The sequence below is a fragment of the Cuculus canorus genome, chromosome 5 (genome assembly GCF_017976375.1).
Source record: "Cuculus canorus isolate bCucCan1 chromosome 5, bCucCan1.pri, whole genome shotgun sequence".
Lineage (NCBI taxonomy): Eukaryota > Metazoa > Chordata > Aves > Cuculiformes > Cuculidae > Cuculus > Cuculus canorus.
Genome location: NC_071405.1, coordinates 40,845,764 through 40,870,615, shown reverse-complemented (window position 1 = coordinate 40,870,615; position 24,852 = coordinate 40,845,764). Strand labels below are relative to the sequence as shown.

Here is a 24,852-nt window from a genome sequence, read left to right as displayed (position 1 = left end):
AGAGGTACTGGACTTTGGATTTGAAATCATGCATTTGGTGTAGATAGTATTTTTTTTTCTTTATTGATTAGAAATTGGGCCTGTTTGCCTTCACGTTACAGCCTAAATATGCCTTAATGCTGCACTGGACCAGCCTTTCATACCTCTTTGCAGGTATAGATGTTTTGCAGATTCTTGCAGTCTGGTTGTTTTTACAGTACAAAAGCCAGTTCAGCTGATGTGAGTGTGCTTTTGGAATCAACTCCACACTGTGAAGGAGGCACAGCTTATGGAAAGAGGACCCTAAAAGCCTTTATTAGGGAGTGTTTTGAGGGAAAAAGCACGTTCTGTTTGTGAACAAGCTGTAAGGTGAATGGGTTCATTCCACCTGCTGCATGCTTTACTTCTGAAAAGCCCTTTATGAGCTGTGACCTTTTATTACTTATGTAAGAATCCTGAGAAACTTCAGGTAGTCTACAGATATTTCTCCTGGGTGTTCACATTCTCTTTACAGATCAGATATAAGTGGTCAACTTTGACCAGCTGATAGTCAATGCTTGCCGCTCATTTAATGGCAGAAAGGACATGCTTTCTTTTCTGTTAGCTCAGAGTCATGCTAGTGTTCTTTATAGGCTTTATGTTATACAGCCTTGTCCCGATCCTTTGAGCTTGGTGTTAAATCTAGGCCATAAAGCATCAGTATTATTTACGTTCATATTGAAGTAGTGAGTAGGTGGGCCAAATAATTGGAATCCTTGTTAGGTTAGGACATGTACAAAATTAGACAAGCACAGAAAACAGATACTTAATTTCTATTGTAAACTGAATATGAGAAGCAGCCAGGAAGGCAAGGAGCCAGGCACCAGTCATCTTGAGTTGTGGGAATAGTAACAAACAGCTTGATATTTATATCACGTGGAGTACTGTGTCCAGCTCTGGAGCCCACAGCACAAGGTATGGACCACAAAAATCATTAGAGGGATGGAACACCTCTCCTATGAAGAAAAGCTGAGAGAGTTGGGGTTGTTCAGCCTGGAGAAGAGAAGGCTCCAGAGAAACCTTTCTGCTGCCTTTCAGTACTTAAAAGGGGCTTATTAGACAGATGGGGACTGACTTCTTAGTGGGGTTAGTTGCAACAGTGTAAGGGATAATGGTTTTAAACTGAAAGAGGGTAGATTTTTACTAGATATAAAGAAGACATTTTTTTACACTGAGTGTGGTGAAACACTGGAAGAGGTTGCCCAGAAAGGTGGTAGAAGCCTTGTTCCTGGAAACATGCAGTAAATGGCAAACATGCACTTTTTGTCTCAAAGCACTTATTCTTGGTGGTTTAGCATAAGTAAAAACATGATGTTGTATGTTACCTGATTTTTATAGTCATAGGCCATATTAATTTCACAGCAAGATGTTAATAGAGTTCTAGTTATACAAAATAATGAATTCAGAAATCACAGAGTTTATCAAATTTACCCCTGTAATGAAATTTTGAGTAAAGTGTAGTTAGAAGTATGGAGTTAAACCATAAGAGAATTTGATCCATCCACTAATGAAGAAATTACACAGTCTGCCAATTTTTAAGCGGGTACTTAAAAAGAAATAAAGATCTATGTGCTACAAGCCCAGTATAAAATTCCTGCTAATACTGAGTGTATTCAGAGGTCTTTCACATTTCACATCCTGTTTCCTGCCCAGGAATATAGCTGCTTTTGAGCAAAATGCTGTTTTCGCTCAAGCTTTGACACTGTCCTAAGAGAAGTGTTCACCTCTTTATTTGCCTCTTCATCTTCATTGAATTCTGCATGGTCAAAATATCATGCGTTCGTGTACATAGCCTGTGAGATGTTTGTCAAAAAGATCTTTAATTCAGCAGCGCTGCTGGTTTACTCTTTATAAGTGGGCAATACAAAGGGAGGTTTTTCAAACAGTTTTGTTTTTATGGCAGAATAAGGCGTGGGTAGTTCTGCCTTGCAGAAAAGCTTAGCCTGGGAAAACCTGGTGTGGGAGGGGAGAAAGAAAAGATTGGCAATGATTTATCATGTGACATGAGAGTGGAATAGTTCCAACAAAAAAGACTTGTGGAAAATCTTTCCAGCTGAATGTGAGCTGAAGGTCATGCACTTGCCTTCATGTTAACATAATAATATCAGCATGGCAGCATTGGTAAAGTACCATGGAAGAAAGCCTGTTTGTGTAGGCTGCCCCTAGCAAGCATGCTTTGCTGAAAAGGTACTCTGAAAAGCCCTTAGTTTGAGGTGACTGAACAGACTGGGATTGGCACAAGGGACAAAGACAATTAGAAAGCGTCAATGATAGTAATTTGAGTGAAGGCTCAGAACATGGTGTATGAAATCCAAATCCATGTCTTAAAGTTGACAGAAGATGCTCCGATAAATGTTTGAAATAAAGGTTATTGTCCAGGCATTTGTCATAGGGCCATAGACTGGCCCTTGTTTCATTGACTAAGGAAAGCGCATCACTCTGTTCAACTGTCACAAACAAACTAATGAACTCCAATAATGCGGAAAATGCTATGTAGAAAGTGGTTGTGGGTTTCCAGTGTTTTAGTGCCTGAGTTGAGCAATCTGTAAAACACATAAAAAGAAAACATCTTTTTCATTGCAGGGCATGTAAGCTGATGAGACACTTATAATGCATTGCTCGGTTAGGGTAGATCGGAGGGCTAAATGTTAAACTGGTATTCGTTTTCAAATTCTGGAAGATGCCTTGGGAAACTGTTAGGATGTGTTTGTGCCAGTCAATGAGTAGGGATGGCAAAACCATAAAATGATGGACTAGACTGAAACATGGCATTTTAAGTAACCAAAAGGCTATTTAGTTCACGGAACTGCCTCATGTTAGTTTTTGCATGTGCTTGCATCCAACATAGCACATGAAGCAAAAAGTGTGCAGAGTGAAACTAAACTGTATGGTGTTCCTGGAGGATTTAAAAATTTTGCTGAAGCTGTGTGACATAGCCATGAGCTGCTGTGGTGCGGGTGGAAAACAGGATACAGATAAAAGAGGTCACATGAGTCTGTAGGGATGAGCAAAATTAATGTGCTATTTTTGAAGGAGCGTGCACTTGGATTGACAGTTTGAAGTTGAGATCTTTCAGTTAAATCTTTGTTAAAGCAAGTCTCTTCAGCAATGTGTACCCAAAACTCAATTCTGTAGAAAATTAAACTGATTAAAATCTCAGTCTATCTCTGAACAGCATGTAAGAATCAGATATGATGAAAATGAGGCAGTTTGCAGTGCTAAGGTGTGCTGCATCTACAGGGACCTTGATTTCAACATAGAGTAAAATTAAAAATCAGTCTATTCTTTTTTGAAAAGTATCTGTTTGGTAAATTATCACGTGCCATTTTTAGTTATATGATCCTTATTGCTTTAGTACAGTTTCTTTTCAGGGTTATATAAGACAATTTGCCTTCAAGAAACTTTACTTTAGGAGAAGTATTGGCTCTGCAATACCCAAGAGAGCAACAGTTTTTTCTGGTGGGCCATACTGTAATCTCTGTTTTATTTGATGATCTTGCACAAATAATCTTGACCAATTCAGAAAGCTTTCTTACAAAAAGAAGAGCAAAGCAAATAAGGAAACCTTAGTCTGGCTCTGTATGGTTTAAACTGCTTTTGTTTCAGAAATAAAATATATCAATATTCTCTCAGTGGAAAGAAGAAGAGATTGGTTTCTTCGCTTAATGATTTCACAAATACAAGTTGAGAGGTGGTTCATTTAACATTGAACTTTTATTATGTGGACATTCCATGATTTGACTGTAGTATTTATAACATTCATTTCTAATGAATGCTTGATTCAGAAAGAGATTTGTGCTTATGAAATATTTGTGTACAACATGAACAGGGTTTGGCTAACCATATTCTTGCATGTGGAATGTAAGTAGAACCATGAAAAAAGCCTTTCTGGCTTTGGCTTGAAAGATCCCACCCATTTGCTTGGAAGGTTGTTTTTCTTTCTGTTATATTACAAATCACAAAGATGTGGCATTCACAGCAGGCTAGGCAGAAGTGATGAAAATCTCAGTTGCAACAATGGGGAGGATTAACAGAAATGTAACCATGGTTGGAAAGTGTAGCATTTACCAGTGGATTAGATATGTGGGTAACATGCATTTACCATGTGTTATATGCTATATTGAGATATACTTAGAGCAAAATTTTGTCATTGTCAAGATCTTAAAGGAAAACCAATGACTTAGAAGGTAATGTTTGGAAGATTTTTTTGTGTGGCATTCCTTTATGAAGGTCTGTGCAAGTTCTTAGGCACTTTTCTTTTTTCTAATTCCTCTTGTACTTGATACTTTCTCAAGCTGGATAGGTGGTAAGTGAGTGGATTTGAAGTTCTTCCTTCTTCGGTACTGTGCATAAAATGGTTTTCTTGCCTCTTATCGGGTGAAGGGTATGACTCTGGTAAACTGGCATTTGTAACTTAGAGAACTTAGACACCTTTTGACGCTGTCCCTCTGTGGATGTTTTTTCCTCTGCCAGCTCTGTTAGCCCTGCAGAGCAGTCAGAATATCAAGGATATCTTTTTTGTTTAGTACCTAAGATACTACTCTGTTATTCAAACTGGGGTTTTATGAGGCATTTGAGGAAGCTGATTATTTGTTTCTTCTGAAGTTTCAGAGGAAGTTGGAATCCTGTGGTCACCTTTCAGGCATCCTGCAAGAAAACACAACAGAATCCATTTGCTGATACGTCTCTGGGTCGGATATGTCTCTCTGGTCACCATGGAGAGATTGCAATTCATCATGTCACTGTAACTAGAAAACTGTGAAGCTGGCTGGCCTCTGTTGATCCTGACAGTTTGGTGTTGAAGTATGCATTTTAAGATTAGGAACCTTTATGAAGGTTTATCTTGAAGTCCCAAAGGCCTACAAGGTTCTGCAGACAGCAGCTAGTCGTGGTATGTTGTGGCGTGTGTTGTCATCTTCAACATAGCAGTTCAAGTGAAAGAAGTACACAGGCTTATCTAGCACAGTGTTTTGGTGCAAAGCTTTAGCCTGTGATTTTGGCTCCCACAGCAAGGTATTCTAGCCACTACACTACTGCTTCCCCAGCTGCTGTGAGTTTTTCCTTAATTTCCACAAGGATGTGCATCTATTTCCACACAGGTGCATACCACCCTGCCTCTTTCTTTTTCAGATTAACACTGCCTTTCTTGTTGCAGTGACAATGGTTTAGGATTTTTTTCCAAATTGATAAGACGAAGCTGCCTCTTGTTTGCTCGATAATGCTGCACAGTGCTTCAAATGAAAAAATAATCAAATGCAGGAGAATGCACCTGAGTTTATGTTCATTTGACCACACCAGTTGGTTGTTTTGGTTTCAGTCTTTGAGCCATAATCAAGAATATCACTTGAAAAGTTTGAAGATTTATCAAGAATCATGAGCATGTCTTGGTAAGACATTGATGCGTGCTTAATATGATATGACTCAGGAGTGCTATCAGAAGTAGGCAGCTGTATTTCAAAGCTGGATCAGAGAGTTCATTGTTTAAAACAGTTTCTGGCAGTTCCCTAGGAAGGCTGGGATCCTAAATCCAAAGTAAATGTAAATTCTACACTCTCCACTACTACACAGGCAGCCAAATAGTATCTCTGGACTCTCCTTCTCCTCCCAAGGATTATTCAGGACTGCTTTGTCAGTCTTTCTTTCACCATTCATATTAGGACAGTCTTCCCCTCATGTGCTTTTTCCTCTCTGTATGTAGCTCCCACCTTTTAAGCTTGATCTTTGAGAATAGGAACTGTCACAGAAGATACATCTGACCATGTGCTTTATCTGTCTTAGAGTGAGATCTTGTTGGCATCGTCTTTCTTTTTTTCCTGGTTTCTGATAAAAGAAGTGTGGACGCATGGACCTGAGGAGAGCAACAGCAAACTCCAGTTACTAACCTGCTCTGGACAGTTGTAGATGGAAAGAACCACAGCTGTAGTTTGTTCCTGCTGTGCAGTTAGATGTAGTTGTTCAGTTAGATGTAGCTGCCTATGCATGTGCACCATAACAAAAAACTGGTAGGATATGTAGGGGTATTCCCTGAAATTGCATTGGTTGGCTTGGTATGTCTTCCTGTAAGGCCAGGTTCCACCTCTGTGGGAGCTGACAGAACTGAGGTTATGTTAGACCCTGGCTAGTGCTGTAATACTTCTCCACATAGGCCTTTCCCAGGTTTTGTGCAAGTGCAAACATATACATCACTGCAGTGTCAGATCTGGAATGCCGGGCTGTCCTCAGACTGCCCAGTTTACAGTATTTGATGTTCTTACAACTGCATCTGTTTCCTTAATCGTGAAGGATGAATAGGCTCACATTTGTGTACTGTATTCACAGACACAACAAAAGGAAGCAAAAGCATATGGTACGCAGCAGTTTGAAGAGCTTGCCAGTCTCAGTTTCAAAAGCAACCGTACAGTATTATCTTATTGTTTTTCAGTGCAAAAATAGACTCTATATTTTTCAGCCACTTTTGAAAATGGAACTTAGACCCATCTTTTGGAAAACAATTAAAGTTGTTTCAGCAGAACTGGGGTCCTATCTGGTTGTACTGGGGATTCTGAAAAATTCCCTAGGCATTTTGAAAATCTAGCCTCTTGACGCCCTAAATAATTTATGGAGGAGGTAACCACCATTGTGTTTCCCACTAGAAAAATGAATCAGAAATCAGTGTCTGTTTTCTGCAACTTTGCCTTTCAAAATTTCCATGAAGAGCTCACAGTGGCAGTTGTGAAATGACAATCACAGAGTTTAACTAGATTTCATTCTGCTTCAGAGTTTAGAGCAATGTATTCTAGAGGAGAGAGAGGGGAGGTTCTGCCATATCTCTGAGGTTACTTAATCCCCAAGAGGAAGGAAGTTTTTAGTGTACTGAACTTCTTGCGTATGCTGCTTTGTTTCATTTGAGCTACTGCCTGGTGCTGGTTTTAGTCACCACTCCATCCTTCTGCCAGGCTTTCATGCTCCTCCTCCTGTTGGCTTCCCTTCTTTGGCCTTGTATTTCTTTTCTTTCATCTCTTCTTTAATCAAATATTCTCATTTCCATTTTTCTCAAACATACTCACAGCTTCTTTTGTTACTTTTGTCACCTTTATTAATTTTCTTCTTTCTCTGCTTCTTGCTGCTAGTCTGTTGTCTACCTTAACTTTCTTCATCTTTCATGTTACCTAATGGGAGTGGTTTAGGACCTGGTTTAATGTCATAGAACAGAAATTTTAGAGGTAAAAAATACCGAAGAGCCTGTTTCGGGGATGTAGCATCCAAAACAGTGCAGTGTTTTGAATTGGGCACATTGTTACCCAGTACATTTTGGGCATGCTTCATTGCCATCATTTGGGTTGGTGGACTAATGGATTGATTAATGGACAAACTAGTCGCATAACTGCATCATGAAATGAGACAAAAATCAGCCTAGTAAAAATGCTAGTCATTTTGAAAACAGAACCTTTCTTATGTGTATTTTTGCAACGATCTTGTAAACTGGTTTTTTTTTTCAGCTGAAGCAAACTGCCCTTTGAAGTCAAATATCTGTTGTTGCAGAGTCTCAGACCTCTACTGCTTTTGGAAATCATGTTTTCTAGACCTCTGCCTTTCCAGTTTGTAGACCGAGGTTTCCCGCTTTCATACTGATGGCATCTCTGTCACCATGGGAAAATGCAAGAAACTTCAATTGGAAAAGTATTTCTATAAGGATAGCATTAAGAGGAGAGTGGGAGGGGAATAGCATCCCCAGGAATTAGAGATTTTAATGATGGAATATTTTCTTCATGGTATCACAGTTCTCTCTGAGAAAAGAAGTCTTGTGAACCTGGGATCTGCTTTATCGTTGTGCATCTTCTTATCTCTTTCCACCTACTCATGATCTCTGATCTTTGTTAATCTAGATTTAGTGGAGAAAGGAGAGATTTTGGCTCTTGTTGAGAAGACCTTTTGGGAGGACAGAAGAGGAGCTGAATAAGTCTTGACATGTTTGGCTTTTTTTGAGGTGCAGTTTAGGAATATCTGTCAAGTTTCTTTTAAAAATACCTAGCCAGTTATGGCTTAACTCTGGCTATTTTCCATACTTAACTTACCAGTGTAAAGAATTGGCATTTTAATTGCACAAAAAAAATCAACCCTTACTAGACAAACAAATCAACGCTTATTAGATCCATCCACCTGCTCATGGAAATGGAAGCCCAATAGATTTAGTTCTCAGGTACTTTGACATCATAGCTTTCTGGTAGTCATCTAAGCTTTAAATAGCCTGTTGTGTTCAGGTTTTGTGTTGCACTGTATTCTGTGTAATTTTATCCCGGAATTCGCACCCACCATTACAATATGTGCTAACACCGAGTTGTTAGACTGTTCTCACCATGGAATCTGAATGCCTGTTCACTGTGGTCTATTTGGCTCCTTGTGTGCTGCACCCCATGCTGTGGTAGCAAGCTGCCTGGATATTACTGTATTGTGGTTCTTCACACCTACCAAAGAGCACGAACGCTTATCAAGTGTCCTTAATAACATTAATCTGGCATTGCTTTATTTTCAACTCAGCTGTTTAGCTAAAAGAATGTGTTATTTAAAAGGAAAAAAAAACCAAAACCAATTTCACCTGAAAGTAAATGGCCAAATGGAATTTTATTTAGTCCTGACAATAGAGGCCATTTGCTGTTGATGATTGCCATCATGGCAGCTTTAAGTGAGAACAAACATACCACCGCCCTCCAATACACACAGGCCTTTTTTCCTAACAGATTTATTCATTAAGCATATGTTCAAAGGCTACAGCTATTACAACTTTTAAATAGAACCATTTTTTTCATTGCTTTTCATAGATACAATGCCACAGTGTTATAAAAAAAAAGCATTAACATCTAGATTTAATTAACTAACATATTCTATTAACACTCCTTTCTGCTCCAACAGTTGTTTGACAATAGGAGCATAAATACTGTATGTTGGAGACTGACCTTCAAATGACAGTCCAAAATTTGATTTGCAAAGTCTTTAGCAGTTTGAATGGCTTTGTCTTCCCTATATGTATATTGAAAAGGTCTCTTACTTCTGAGCCCAGAAATGGGAGGGGAGATGGTTAGGTTGCAAGGCTTGGTCCCAGTTTCCTTGCACAGGCAACATTCCTGCTGAAATAAGTGAAAGTTTAATCTGACCAGTTTTGCAGGCTTTCAGAAAGAGGGATGGCACTCCTGAAAGATGCTAAATGCCTTCCACTTTGTATGCCTTCTGTGGGAGACAAAGATAAATACAGAAAGCTTTTTCAGAATAGGTCATTCTTCTCTCTGTTGTGTTCATGCAGGGCCTCTTGAAATAACCCCTCATAGCACGCTGCTCACTGTGGTGCCATGTGGTCACTGGTACTGGCAGATTCTGAATGTCCTTTGCCAGGACATTGAAGAGCTTGTGCTATTTTCCATGGGGGAAAACAGTTCTGCAACAGCCCTTAGGTGAGACTTCCTTTGTTCTTGAGGTTTTTCTGCATGCGCTCTTCCTATTGGATGCACATATGGATTTGATGATTCTGTGCCTTTACAGTTGGTAAGAACATTTCAAGATCTGTAGAGCGCAAAGGATGGACTATAATGTTATAATTATTGCCCAAAAGTAGGACTTGATATTTTCTTGTTTCGTCTTTTGTCTTTTGTGTTCCCACTCAGCATATCTGAAAATAGACCACAGTACTTCTACAAGGTCATGCATAGAATTTAGTTTGTTCTTGTCCATTCTGCTTCATATCTTCCCAAAATAATTAATGCTATCTTCAGGAAAAAAGGCTCAAAAGAGTGTGTTGCGCATAGTTGTCATGGGGAGTTGAGCAGTGCAAGGGAAAAATCTTCTATTAGAATCTGGCCACTGTGGAGGAAGACAGAGGTGGAGTGGGGTGGGATTGAAAGCACTGGTTTGGTCCTTAGAAGCTAAGAATGAGATTTACAACATAAGTCATTGCAGGTTTAACTTGTTCGTTGAAGTCAAGTGTATACCTCAGTGTGGGAGGAGTTTTGGTATGAGACGTTTGGCATCTACTGTTAATGCAGATTAAGTGTTCTGGATAGCATAGCAGGAATATATCTGTGTGGATTAAATCTTGCTTCCTGTTGACACATACACACTTCAGAAAGAACATGCTGTGGAAAGCAATTGATTACCTGTATTTCAAAATATATACACAGCAGTGTTTCAACATGGAGACAGAACAGTGGTGCAACTAAGAACCTGTAAGGGTATGTTTGATGCCTTTGTGGTGACCTGAATTATACATGTAATGAAATCAGGATCTCCTGAAAAGGAAGAAATTCTTTAATCAAGAAAATGTTTTTTGAAATAGCCCCAGTTTACGTTGCATAAATGAGGTGGCAAAATAACCTGCTGCCCTTTCACCCTCAGCATAGGAGATACTGTGAGACCTTTTGCACCTGTAGCAATGGGGGGTTTAACTGTACATCCTTGGGAGCTCTTCCCATCACAAAGGCAGCATACCTACCACCTGGTTCTATCTAACATCAGTTTCTGTTGAAGTCCTGTCTAGAATGGTCTTTGTCTATGGTATTGAAGAGCATTTCCGCAGTGTTTTACTGCAGTACAGAATGAAAAGTCCCTAGCGTAGCTGATACCAAGCTGGCCCTGAAGCTAGAGGTAGACTAGAATCATAGAATTGTTTAGAAAAGACCATCAAGTCTTTTTGAGATCATCAAGTCCAACTGTACCTGTCCAATAATAAATCATATACCTGAGCACCTCATCTACCCATCTTTTAAATACCTCTGTTGATGGTGACTGAAGCGCCTCTCTAGGCAGCCTGTTCCAGTGCCTGATAACCCTTTCAGTGAAGAAATTTTTCCTGATGTCTAATCAACCTCCCCTGGCACAACTTCAGGACACTTCTGCTTGTCCTACTGCCTGTCACTTGAGAGAAGAGACCGACACCCACTTTGCTGCAACCTCCGTTCACGTCAGTGTAGAAAGTGATAAGGTCTCCCCTCAGCGTCCTTTTCTCTGGGCTAAACAACCCCAGTTCCCTAGCTGGTCCACGTAAGACTTATTCTCCGTCTTCTTCGCCAGCTTCATTGCCCTTCACTGGACACGCTCCAGGACCTCAATGTCCTTCTTGTAGTGGGGGACCAAAAACTGAGTACAGTGTTTGAGGTGCAGCCTCATCAATGACAGGTACAAAGGCACAATCACATCCCTGGTCCTGCTGGCCGCGCTGTTTCTGATACAGGCCAAGATGTCCTTGGCCACCTGGGCACACAGCTGACTCGTATTCAGGTGGCTTTCAACCAACACCCCCAGGTCCTTCTCTGCCAGACAGCTTTCTAGTCACTCTTCCCCAGGCCCATAGCGCTGCATGGGGTGTTCGTGTCCCAAGTGCAGGACTTTGCACTTGTCCTTGTTGGTCTCAGCCTATTGACCCAGCCTGTTTTGATCCCTCTGTAGAGCCTCCCTGCCCTGAAGCAGATTGACCCTTCCGCCCAGCTTGGTGTCATCCACAAATTTACTATGGATATACTCAATGCTTTCATCCAGATCATCAATAAAGATAATGAACAGAACTGGACCCAACAGTGAGCCTTGGGGAACACCACTTGTAACTGTAGAAAGTAGAAATGCTGCACTGATGCAGGATCCAAAATGATATCTCCACAGAACTTTGCTTACCACCTTGAGGACCAGCTGAATAATGTCAGTTCTTGCTAAGGTAACCTAACATGAAGCAGTGTGGGGTGACATGCAGTCAGTACAGATGAAACGGAGCCTTAGGAGAAGTTTGTTTCTTCGGATTGTTTTGTAGAGTGAAGCTCAACTGCAGGCAGTGGTGCACAATCCTCCCGGAATAATTGCAAAGCTCATCATCAGAGTGTGCTTTTTTAGTCTCACCTTCTCTGACAGAGATCTGTAACAACTTGTGCATGTCTGATTATCTATCTAGACAAAACATTTCTCTGTGTATGTTCCCTCACTGGGAAGAGGATGAGAAGGCAAGCTGTTGTATTTTTTTTAGTTTGCTATTTAAGGCTGTGTATCCATGTTGATGAGCACAGTATAGGGACCCATATAGACTAGACAGAAGTGAACCAAGGGGACTGTTCACTTTTTGCATGCTATGTTTAGCTGGGGCGAAGGAGAGATTGAAACTGTTATGTTTGTCACACTTAAATAACCTAAGCGTGCCCCTAACATGAAGGGACTGCAGCTACAGAGGTAGCAGAGCGCTGAACTGGAAGTGATGATATTTAATTGTTCAGGCTTTGTGTATGGACCCATAATGCAGTGTCCCTGGGTGAAAATAGCATTCTAGCACAGAGGTGCAATTGAGTGTAGACATACCGTTTATAAATGTGTACAGCCTTATATATACAAGTGCTTATTCTGGAACCTAAATTATAGTGTCTGAATGGTACCATTGCTTTCTGATGAAGCTAAGCAGTGCAAGCATAGCCTTTCTAAATACATGAAAGAAAGTGAAACACTTATACTTGGGATAGTACCCTTGAGGCATGTAACAGGTTTGTGGCTGAAGGTGATTGAGACTGGTCTTGATATAATTTGCTTTGCTCAGGAAAGAGAGTGTCTTTGAAATAAATGTTGAATGCGATAGTAGCTTTCTTAAATGTTCATGCTAAAGGCTCCAGGGCATAAGGTTTTACTCATTTAGTCAAGCGGGCTATATCCAAATAAATGACATCAAAATGTTCACTTTTGAACCTGGCAGGAAGCCAGCCTATCGCCCATCTCCTTCAAGGTCCAAACCCTTTCATTCACCAGAGCAGAAAGCAGGATAGCAGGCTAGTAAGTCACTGAAGATAAAGTAGAAACACAGAATGGTATTAGCATTAGAACTGTAGAAGATAGTCATTTATGAGTAGAAAGATGCTTTTTTTTAAGCAATTCAGATGATAGATAGTTTGACTAGTAAATGCTTTGAAAACTGCGTGAAACCAGAATGTGCTTGTTTCTTCTAGTTATCAGATTCACGCTTGTATCACAAAGGCCATTTAAATGGTTTTAAATTATTGCTACTACTTTTTTGATAATGCATTGAGGCATATCTATAGTGAAAGGCTAAAGGCACAACAATTATAATTTGGGCTTTGGAGGGGATAGTTAGTTATCTTGTTTCGGTATGAGATGCAGAGTTGAATTCTCTGTCTGCACTGTTGTGCTGTTGACAGCTCTCCCTGACTATATTGTCTATGCAAGGCCAATTCATGAGCATTTAAAGCCGTAGTTCTTTAACTGTGGAATTACAGAGCTGCTTTGTGGGTTTCCATTTTCAGTGTTAAAGGCAATTTGCAGGCTGGAACTAATTTGGGACAACCAACTCCACTGAAAGTCTGTTTACAAAAGGTCACAGCACCTCTAAAATTATCACTAGGCTCTTGGAAAACTTTCACTGAAGAAAACAGCATAACAAAAAATGTATTCTTTATGGGAAAAAAGAGAGAAAAATGTGTCTAATTGTTAAACAGTGATCAGATGGACCTTCTGTAAGGGGTTTAAAAGGAAAGGAGGAAAGAGCCTTGTGCAAAAAAAAAAAAAAAACCCAAAAGAAGCTTTGAATAGAGCCCTGACTGAAATGGCAAATGATAATTATGCGTAGGTGTGATAGAAGTTAATATTCAGTGTCTCTGCCCACTGAGGGTCTGCATTCATTTTTTAAGAGCTGAAATTTGACACCATATTTAATATTTTAATTGTTTTGAAGGAAACGCTGCTCTAGCGGCTGTAGCTGCCATTAGCAATGGCATATCTTTTAACTTGATGTGGTTCACAAGAGAAAAGGAAAAAGGACAGTGCTTAACAGCCCATCTTCTGTTTAAGACCTGTAGGCATTAGTAGAGCTGTTAAGAATAAACCTCCTGTGTGTTTGATTTAATGGTGTGAGTATGATTTATATGTAGACAAGGGCATAACTAATCTTGCATTGGAAATTAAGAGCAACTCCTCAATGTTAGTTGAGACATAGCAGTTTATAACGAGTATTGGAGGAGAATTTGACCCCAGCAGACGGTATGGTAGTGATCATGGTTGCTTTATCTGACAGTCCCTTACTGCATTTGAGGGCTTGTAGTGGCTCATCTTTACTGAACTGGAAGGCCTGTCTTTCTAGAGCAGAGCATCTGATGATTTGTTTTCTTCTGGCTCCCATGTAATGAGGCGTACACCTGATGTAGGGTGATGTCAGCCAAATATACTGTGAGCCGCTTTGCCCTTGCCAAACCCGTTTTGTTAGAGTTAGAATGGACTGGAGATGCAGTGACGTGATCAAATAAGTTACTTTCTCTCTTACTAGACGGGCTAGATCTATTAAGCAGCCAGTAGGACTGTGTGGAGCACTGGGTCTGGGAGAAGTGCTGTCTTGAGAATCTGGTTCCTTCCAGTAAAGAGGAGTTTGACGGCAGCACGAACAAAGTCTCGCTCTTCAGTGAAACAAAGTCTCTGGTGGCAAGCTGCATCCTTCCGTCTTCAAGGATGACTTTATAGACTAGAGTCCTTTCTATCTTGTCCTTTTTGATTATTTGGAACAAAAATCCTGTATAGAGGCAGAGGACTTTGGGAAGGTTTCGAATTTTGCTTTTTTTCTTTCTTCTCCTGCAGTTATGATATTTTTTAATTAACTACGTAATGATTAACAATGATGAGCCACGCTAGGACGTGGGGAGTGGAAGTTGGTGTAGAAAGGCATGTTAATGTGATGTCATTAAAGTTTTCTCAGGGTTTGGTCTTTGCGCTTCAGGCCTGTACAGTGCAAGCATGTTTTCAAGCAAACACACTTGCACCAGAAGAATTACTGAGAAGCAAGGCTGAACATTACCTAAGAACAGACTCTTTCTCACAGAAGGAACAGGCTTACTTTTTGAATTGCTAATTATGCTTAATAAAACAAAATCCTTATTTAGTTTCTAACAAGCCTCTAGTTTTAAATATAAACAGTAGCATTAGGTTAAGAACTAGACTGAAAATTAATCACAGTTCTCCTGGTTCAGTTTGAAAGTCAGCTTCAGAAGCACTTTTTCAGATCATTGATTTAATAAACTAGGAAGCTTCTGGAGTTCCTTTTTTTGTGACCTATAAACTGTATTGTCCAGATACCTCATTACAGAAAAAATTACTACCGTGATAATTTAATTAAATCTATGTTTCTATGTGTGCAGCCAAACCTAGGAGCAATCAGGACCCTCTATAACCATGATAAACACGTATCCCACCAGTCCCTTTTGTACATATAAGAATTTTATAGGTAGTAGGAGATATTGGCTCCTGTTATGCGTGGGTTTCATGGAAGCTGCAGGAAAAAGGCTAAGATTTCCTCTTCATCTTCTTGTATGATGAAACCTGGGGCTCTGGTGGGCATGTCTGTTTAGCTGAATGTGCCCTTAAGAGCTGAGCTCTCTCCATATGGTATTGGCACTTGTCATTGTGGCGTTTACCTGTGACAGCCAGTAAATTGCTATGTAGTACCTGCTGGACTGCTGAAAAAAATCACAGCAGCTTGGAAGCCCTTCTAAATCACAGGAAAGAGGGAAAACCTCAAGGCCTGGTCTGAAGTCTGAAATTTGCAGAACATATCAGGAAGTGCATAACATCAGTGACTGATGGGGAATCAACTGAAGCTTGCAGCTTGTCTGCTGGGGAGTCTTCTCTAGTAGAAGAAGAAGAGGATACAGTTTGTCTTGCAGTCTGATGTTTCTGTTCTCCGTTCCTCTTTAGCAGCTCACAGGCTTGTTTTTATGTGTGACCCTGCAGTATCGTAATAATGGTCCTGGGTGAACATGAACATTTTTTTCTGACTTCACCTCTTTTTCTCTCCTCCTACCAATCCCAAATGAAGTGGCAGGTGGACTGAGTGGGAGCAGTGTGAAAATGAATGCAGAAAATGCGTGACTCAGCAGTTCAGCAGGGAGCTGCTGAGTGGAAAGGCAACTATTCTCCTCGTACACTCTGGCATTGGGTTCCTGTTCCCTCAGAAATGAGACTGGACGATTTATGGATGGAGCTGTGCAGCGCACCAGCAGGGAGAAGGGACTGTGTATTCTTTTCAGTAGAACATATTTCAAGTAGAGAGGAACGTTTCATCTCCCAAGTTTGATAAAAATATTGCCAGTGAAAGACAAGAAGTGTTGGACTAGAAATATGTAGACCTCAGTTCGCTGCATGGCTTGCTCACAGATTTTATGCTTGCCTTTCCTCCTTGCTTTTTTTTTCTTTTTCTCTTGATGCTTATTTTTATTTTGGTAATCGGTTTGGCTTAAGCAGCACCCAGACCTTACCAGATCAGCCTTAAAAGTGCAAGTCCCCAGTGCTTCTCCTGGTTAGTCAACGACAGCCATCTACCTCTCTGCACTGTTCTTTCAACAGCTTCACAGAGAACACTTGCCTTTCTCTGAATGAGTCCGCTAGCTTTAAGCATGCAACCTGCTGCTCATGGACAAGCAAGTACAAAGGAAGATTGATATTTGTGCCTTGTCTTCTGTCATAAAAGAGTAAATTAACCTTTTTCTCAGTCATTATTAGGGAGGAGACATTGCAGTGTCTTTCAAAGCAGTTTTGTAATAATGCAAAAAGTTGTGGTATCATAGTATCAGTTTCTGTGTTTTTTCTTTCAGAAGGGAAGACTGAAGCAGACTTTTCTCTGTAGATGAAGCAGCAGCAGGTAGACATTTTATATCAGTGGTTGTCCTTACTAAAAGTACTGTTTTAAAGCTATAGCGTGCATCATTGCAACTAAATTTTCCAGACATGTTCCAGAATTTGATCTTTCAAGTGAACTTTTTTCCCTTCTGGCTGATGTAGATAACATGCAACATCCACACCCCACCCCCTGAAAAAAGAATAACACAAAAAACCCTCCACAACAAATATGAAAAAAAAAAAAAGAACTGCGTGGGGTGATGTTGTCTTGAATCTTCAGAGAGCCTGAAACAGTGTCACTTGAGAGCTCTTTAGCATCTGCATTCCTCTTGAAGGATGTATCAACACAGAATCATAGAATTGTAGAATCACCAGGTTGGAAAAGACCTCTTAGATCATAGAGTCCAACCATTCCTGTCTATACCATGTCCCTGAGCACCTCGTCTCCCCATCTTTTAAATACCTCCAGGGATGGTGACTCCACCACTTCCCTGGGCAGCCTCTGCCAGTGCCCAATGACCCTTTCTGTGAAAACTTTTTTCCTGATATCCAGTCTGAACTTCCCCTGGCGCGGCTTGAGGCTGTTCCCCCTAATGGGATCAGAGTGAATTAGAGAAATTGGAGTGAATTAAATATCGATACTTTTGGCTATTTCCAATGTGATCGTTTTAGCAAAACCATCTAACTCTCCCAAATAGAATCCCTGAATGTTTTAAGTGTCAGTTGTTCCCTGCTCAGCTATGAATACCTGTAGCTTGGCCCAGCTAATTCTTAACGTTCAGGGTAGATTCACTAGGTGCAAACTGAAAGCATTAGAAATTGTAATCTTAATTTAATCTCAGAGTAGGTAACATAGGAGACTGACAAACAAGCTGTTGGTATGCAGACTGAGTTACAGAATCATAGAATTGGGTTAGAAAGAACCTTAAAGATAATCCAGTTCCAACCTCCCCTGCCATGGGCAGAGACACCTCCCACTAGAACAGGTTGCGCAAGGCTTTGTCCAACCTGGCCTTCAACATCTCTGGGCAACCTGTGCCAGTGCCTCACCACCCCCACAGTAAAGAATTTCTTCTTATACCTAATCTAATCTCCTCTCTTTCAGCTTAAAACTGTTCCTCCTTGTCCTATTGCAATACTGCCTGATAAAGAACCCTTTCCCAGCTTTCCTGTAGGTCCACTTTGAGTACTGGAAGGCCGCTATAAGATCTCCTCAGAGACTTCTCTTCTCTAGGCTAAACAAGCCCAACTCTCTCAGCCTGTCCTCATATGGGAGGTACTCCAGTCCTCTGATGGCCCTCCTCTGAACTTGCTCTAACAGATGTCCTTTCTGTGCTGAGGACTTTTCCAGAGTGGAATTGGAAGTATTGAGGCAATTATGTTGTTGTAAATCCCTGCTATCTCCAGTCAGGTAGTAATAGGTAACTGTAGGATGCATTTGGGGAGGTTTTTCTTTGCAGCTCTTAATCTGCATACTTTTAGGACCTAGATGCTCTCTTCCTGCCTGGGACAAAGCGATCATGATATGATAGGATTTTCAGTTCTAGGTGAGATGAAGAAGGGGATTAGCAAAACAGTCACGTTAAACTTCCAGAGGGCAGACTTTGGATTGTTCAGAAGGCTGGTTAGCAAAGTCCCGTGGGAGACAGTCCTTAAGGGCAAGGGAGCCCACGAGTGCTGGGCGCTCCTCAAAAATGAAATCCTAGCAGCTCAGGAGCAAGCTGTCCCCATATTCTGGAAAAGGAGCTGGCGGGGGAAAAAAACCAGCTTGATTGAGTAGGGAGATCTTGAGAGATATCAAAAAGAAGAGGAATGTCTATGAGCTTTGGAAGAAGGGACAAGGCGTCTTGGGTAGGATACAGGAAGGAAGTGAGATTGTGCAGGGAAAAAATCAGGAGGACTAAGGCCCAACTAGAAATCAAACTGGCTAAGTCTGTGAAAGATAATAAAAGATCTTTCTACAAATACATTAACAAGAAAAGGAGGACTAGGAAGAATATTCAGTCCCTATTGGATGCAGAAGGAACAACAGTGACAAGGGATGAAGACAAGGCTGAGGTACTTAATGCCTTCTTTGCCTCAGTCTTTAATAGTAAGGGAAGTTGTTCCCCCTGTGTACAAACCCAAGAGTTAGAGGAGCAGAATGCGGCTCCCATGATCCAAGAGGAGGTGGTTAGAAACTTGTTTGCCCACCTAGGCACCCACAAGTCTATGGGGCTGGATGGGATCCACCCAAAAGTATTTAAGGAGCTGGCGGATGTCTTTTCAAAACCCCTTTCCATCATATTCCAGCAGTCCTGATTGACTGGGGAAGTTCCACTGGACTGGAGGCTGGCTGATGTTGTGCCCATCTACAAGAAGGGTTGCAGGGAGGGTCCGGGGAACCACAGGCCTGTCAGTCTCACCTCAGTGCCGGGGAAAGTCATGGAACAGGTAATCTTGAGTGCTATCATGAAGCACATGCAAGAGAACCGGGTGATCAGGCCCAGTCAACATGGGTTCATGAAAGGCAGGTCTTGCCAAACTAACCTGATCGCCTTCTGTGACAAAGTGACTCAACTACTGGATGAGGGAAAGGCTGTGGATGTAGTCTTCTTGGACTTCAGTAAAGCCTTTGACATAGTTTCTCACAGCATTCTGCTTCAGAAACTGTCAGCCTCTGGCCGGGACCGGCGCACACTCTCCTGGGTGGAAAACTGGTTGGATGGCCGGGCCCAGAGAGTGGTGGTCAATGGAGTTAACTCCAGCTGGAGGCCAGTTACAAGTGGGGTTCCCCAGGGCTCAGTACTGGGTCCAGCCCTGTTCAATGTCTTTATCAATGACCTGGATGAAGGCATTGAGTGCACCCTTAGCAAGTTTGCAGATGACACTAAGCTGGGAGGAAGTGTGGATCTGCTGGAGGGTAGGGAGGCTCTGCAAAGGGATCTGAACAGGCTGGACCGCTGGGCCGAGACCAATGGCATGAGGTTTAACAAGGCCAAATGCCGGGTCCTGCACTTGGGGCACAACTATGCAGTGCTACAGACTAGGAGAAGTCTGGCTAGAAAGCTGCCTGGAGGAGAAGGACCTGGGAATATTGGTTGACCACCGACTGAACATGAGCCAGCAGTGTGCCCAGGTGGCCAAGAAGGCCAACGGCATCTTGGCTTGTATCACAAATGGGGTCACCAGCAGGTCCAGGGAGGTTATTCTCCCTCTGTACTCGGCACTGGTGAGACCGCACCTTGAATACTGTGTTCAGTTTTGGGCCCCTCACCACAAGAAGGATGTTGAGGCTCTGGAGCATGTCCAGAGAAGAGCAACGAAGCTGGTGAGGGGGCTGGAGAACAAGTCTTACAAGGAGCATCTGAGAGAGCTGGGGTTGTTTACCCTGGAGAAGAGGAGGCTGAGGGGAAACCTCATTGCTCTCTACAACTACCCAAAAGGAGGTTGTGGAGAGGAGGGAGCTGGCCTCTTCTCCCAAGTGACAGGGCACAGGACAAGAGGGAATGGCCTCAAGCTCCTCCAGGGGAGGTTCAGGCTGGACATCAGGAAAACATTTTTCACGGGAAGGGTCATTGGGGGCTGGAACAGGCTGCCCAGGGAGGTGGTTGAGTCACCTTCCCTGGAGGTGTTTAAGGGACGGGTGGATGAGGTGCTGAGGGGTATGGTTTAGGGATTGTTAGGAATGGTTGGACTTGATGATCCAGTGGGTCCTTTCCAACCTAGTCATTCTATGAGTCTATGGTTTTCCCAATCAGTTTTTTTATTCAGACACTTGGAAAATCTAAATGTATCAAACTCATGTTAGTAAACCAGGTCAGTGATCAAGTAGAGTAGGAGTAGTCAGTACCATATGATAACTGGGAAGGTCAAAAAAAATTAGTGATGGAGGATCTAAAAGGAAAGAGATGCATTCTTAGGGTAACAGCAAGTGTTGGAAATAGCATTGCCAGCTTTCAACACAGTTCATTAGATCTTGAGTATAATTTGTCAGATCAGTTAGGAGTGCAGAGAGCATCAAGAGAAACAGATCTTCCTAGGCAGTGAGTTGCATCCATTTGTAAACAGTAATGGTGCAGCTTCTGTCATTATGTTTAGCTCTTTAATGTCTGGGATTGGCTCTTTATAAAGAAGTTTGGTAAAAGTTCCTGAGTTGTAGAATAGTGACCCATCAGTTGGTTTCCCGGGGAGAGAGGAATGTAAGTGCACAAGCTGTGTTTGCCATTCAAGGTATGAAAAGTCCCCTTCCTCTTACCTGCTTCCTCCCATATCACTGCAGTGTAAAAGAAAGACTGACTTATGGTCTGAAAGCCAATTGTTCTGTTTCTATCCTGCTCAAACTGCACTGGCAAACGAAAAGGAGAATCTCTTCTCAGCCAATTCCTTTCTTGTAAGCACTCCTAAAGCACCATTCCTTGATAAGGTGAGCTGCCTTTTTACCTTCCAGCACAAGTTACCTCTCGTCTCTGTGCATGCTGAGGCAGTTCATTCAGCTTTGCTGTGTCTTGATAGCCTTTGGACTTGCCTGCCTGCCATCAGTGTATCTTACGTCCTGCAGATCTAACAAGATCTTGACTAGGTATGTAAAGTACAATGGCCAGGGCTATGTCCTGCGCGTGTGATTTAGGTGCATGTGAAAAGAAGCAATTGATTTGCAGACCAGTATCAGTAGTTTGCATTAATCTACTGCTCTCTAATCAGTAGCAGGTCTCCTGAGCAGTTAGATGGAAATTGGAGGCAGTGATTGTTAATTGGCAGTTGCATTTTGGTATCTGAAGATTTAGGATTTAGGACTCTGATGGGAAACGTTGGTAGTGTTGATGGATATGAAGTATTGCTGGCACGGTCATACTTTGCAATGCTTCTGCACTGTTGTCCCTTCCTATAGAGCAAATTATTGCAATGCAGAGCCATAGTGAAGATATAGACGGGTTCAGAGGGACATCGATCTCTGCACATGTAAAAAGAACATGGGACAACACAGCTGAGCTGCTGTGGTGTGTTGAATGCTGCAGCCTGAGCGCTGGCAGACAGGTGAGGCCCATTTTTCCCTCCTGTCTTGTGTGTCCGGCAGGTACTTCCACAGAGTACGGCAATTTTAACATGAGCAAAGGAGCAGTAAATATTAGCAAAATGTGTCTTTCCCAGTGAAAAGAAAGTACCATCCAGTCCTCCAGAAGCGTAATTCCCTTAGGTACAGTGTGATGAGTGTAAGTGAAAGTCTAATAATTGTTTAAGTACTATATTTATGTTGCTGGGGTACCTTTTATTTCTGTTATAAAAATCCTTTTAGCATGGAACACCCATGCACAAGAGAGGACACAAGTTCCTTTTAAAGTGTTAACTTCTTTAGGAAATACAGCCAGCATGCATGGTCCTGGGGAGTTGTTTGTTGCTTTTTCTCCAAAGGCTCCAAGTATGAATCAGAGTGACAGAATTGCTGATACTTAGCTCACAGCAGCATTCCATTGGATCATGGCATCTTTGTTACTGAAGGCACTATGGACTTACTTATCGTTAGTACAGTGCCTTTTAGTATTTCAGTTAAGTCTAGCACTCTAAGCACATGTTTTTCTGAGAGTGTGTATTGGTGTTCTTGTTTCATTCTTCTGCCCTTTATGTACCCGCATGTGAAGTTAGAAAAAGAAACATGCAAGGCACAGTGGTTTTAAAATGGGCATTGTCTGAGTTACAGAAGCCAGCTGTTACCTTAATGAGTGAACAAAGATGTTTTCCTGTATAGATTATTACGTAGCAAAGTGTTGTGCTGTTTATTTTTGGCAGCTTGTACTGGTGACTGCGTTTAAGCAAAAAATACAGGAGTAATGGATCACTGGTATGATCCAGAAAATTCCTTTGGATGAACAGAAAGGATGAGGTTAAGTTTATGGTGTTGTTTTCAAATTTCAAGTTGCTTTAACAAGCCACATGGCTACTACAGATGTCAGAGACCTTTTAAGTCTGCTGCCGAAGGATTTTTTCTAGCAAGCATAGTCCTGCAGAAGTACTTGTGGAACTTGAATCCCAATCTCCATGATGCAGGAATTCAGGAGGCTATCTCATGGATGTTTAGCTTTCACTGTCAGTCAAATCACTAGCAGGGGAGGGATCTAATTCACTTCTGGATGTATTCATCCTTGTCATCTGTCTCAAGACCTTGTCACTGACGTTGACACTAGAAAACTTCACGGATGTATACTCATTTATCACCCAATCTGTGCATTGAAAGAAGGCAGAGCCCATAAGGGCAAATAACACAGCAATACAGGATTGCAAGATTCAGTGTGAATGGTAATTGAAGTATTGTTTAAAGCTGACAGTTAAATCAATTCTGAACCCTAGATGAGCATCGTTATGTTTGTTAAAATCTAATCTTTTGTGATGAGCATCGTTATGTTTGTTAAAATCTAATCTTTTGTGATTTGGGGTAGCAAATTTTTAAGGGGACTTTGATTAATCCAAGGCACTTTCTTTGCATACCCAAGACATGAATCTTAATCTATACATTTTTATATTTGAATTCAGATAGTTCTTCATTATTTTAAATCTTGACCTGGTGTCCCTGTTGTCTCTTACTATACTAGTGAAAAAACCTGTTGATAACTGTTGAACTATATCAGTTCAGCAGAGCTGGAATCCTGGGCTCTTAGGTCTATAAACTGGATCTCTACCTTATGCAGTGAAAATAATTGAAAGTAGAAGTCTATCGTCCTTCATATAGGGCAGTCATAAGGAGGAGAATGTGACTCCTACAATTGTATAGCTGTTGCTAGACAACACTGGAATACCAGGAATTGGGCTTCTGGGCTATGGAGAGGCATAGATCTCCATGGTTACAGAAACAGAGTGGTCCCCTAACTTTGACGTCTTTTTTCCAGAATGTGTGTAGTTAAGTGGCCTTCACATTGTTCTGTTAGAGTCACGGTTCTGTTTCCAACCTAGACGGAACTAACCTTGTAAAATCTCAGGCTGTTACAAATATGAAACAAAGAAATTTTGTTTATCTGCTGTATAAGGCAGGTGAATGAGCTTTTGATCAGTTAAAAAAAGGTCTTCTAAAATGTGAAATATTATGACATATAAAACAGAGTTGAAAGCTGAGCTTGAAATTTAGATTCCTTGGCTCCTTGTTCTGGTTGTCTTCACAAAGATGTTTTATTTCTTCTCTGTGTGTATTTTACCTTGAGCTTTGGGAAAAGGTATCCAAGAAATGAAGTCATTAGGATATGGTAAAACAGTAAATAGGTTCATCAGCCATTCTTAGGGATAGAGGTGCATTATTTAATGCAGATAAAGAAGTAGGACTGAAAACATGCTAAACATGCTTAGTGAAAATGGGAGGTTAGAGACTTCAGGAGCAAGCCATAATAAAATATATATAAACAGATATTTTTGCAGGTTGATATTTCAGCCACAAGTGCATGTCTTTTTGCATGGATGGCAAAAATAATTTCTGACATCAAGATTCTGACCCTGATAAATTTTGAATTCCTGTTCCAAAACACAGAGCATAAACATCCCACAAAAACAGCAGAAAAAAGTGGGCAAACATTAACAAGGGGTTTTCCCCTCAGTTCTTGTCCAAATCCGGTGAGACATGAAGCAGTTTGGAAACTTGAACATTTTCAACTGTTAAGTTTTAGTACATTATAGAAAATGAAATCAAAGGTCAGCATTGAAAGTATTTGGGCAGCCTTAGCTGTAGGTCCTTAACGTGGCCACTGTATTGTCCTCTTGAAGAACTTTGGCTCTGACTCTATGTAGCATGGTATCAGAAGTCGGGTGTTAAGCATATGGTCAGTGTTCCTGGACACCAAGGACTGCATTTAGGCTCTCTGTTTTTCCAGGAGGGTGATTTGTCAGGGACAGCAGATTGGCCTTCAGGCTCATGCTGTTAGAGGTAGAGCTCCCACTACCTCTCAAGCTATATTCCAGAAACTTCCTGCTTTTCTTTGAAAAGTATTATTTTCAAGCAGTTGTCTACTAGCTTTAAAGACATATAAATGAAAGTGAAGGTTTACCACTGTGAGAAATACAGGCTGAGATTGTTGATGCTTCGAATTTCACCTTTTTGGTTCCATATTTTTCCGTGGTTTATAGGCCTGTATTTGATATGCAATTTTGACAGTATTTATGCAGGTTACTGTACTGAGTCCTTCCTGGCAAATAGTCAGTTAATTTCAGCATATATTTATGATATGATGTGCATGGGTGTATGTCTGTCTAGATGCATGTTCTCTATGC

At 41.3% G+C, this 24,852-nt stretch overlaps 1 protein-coding gene across 5 annotated transcripts in view; it reads left to right on the top strand.

Moving 5' to 3' along the window:
- PTPN5 (protein tyrosine phosphatase non-receptor type 5) overlaps window positions 1–24,852 on the top strand; it is a 90,221-nt gene that overhangs the window by 23,612 nt on the left and 41,757 nt on the right. The window contains exon 3 of one of the 5 annotated variants that reach the window (XM_054066713.1): window positions 16,602–16,648. The exons of 3 other annotated variants lie outside the window; for them this stretch is intronic. The gene's annotated coding sequence lies outside the window, so the exon portion shown is untranslated. Of the gene's footprint in view, window positions 1–16,601; window positions 16,649–21,113; window positions 21,188–24,852 lie in introns of those variants that run through there. One more of the 5 variants, XM_054066714.1, reaches the window with a different exon arrangement.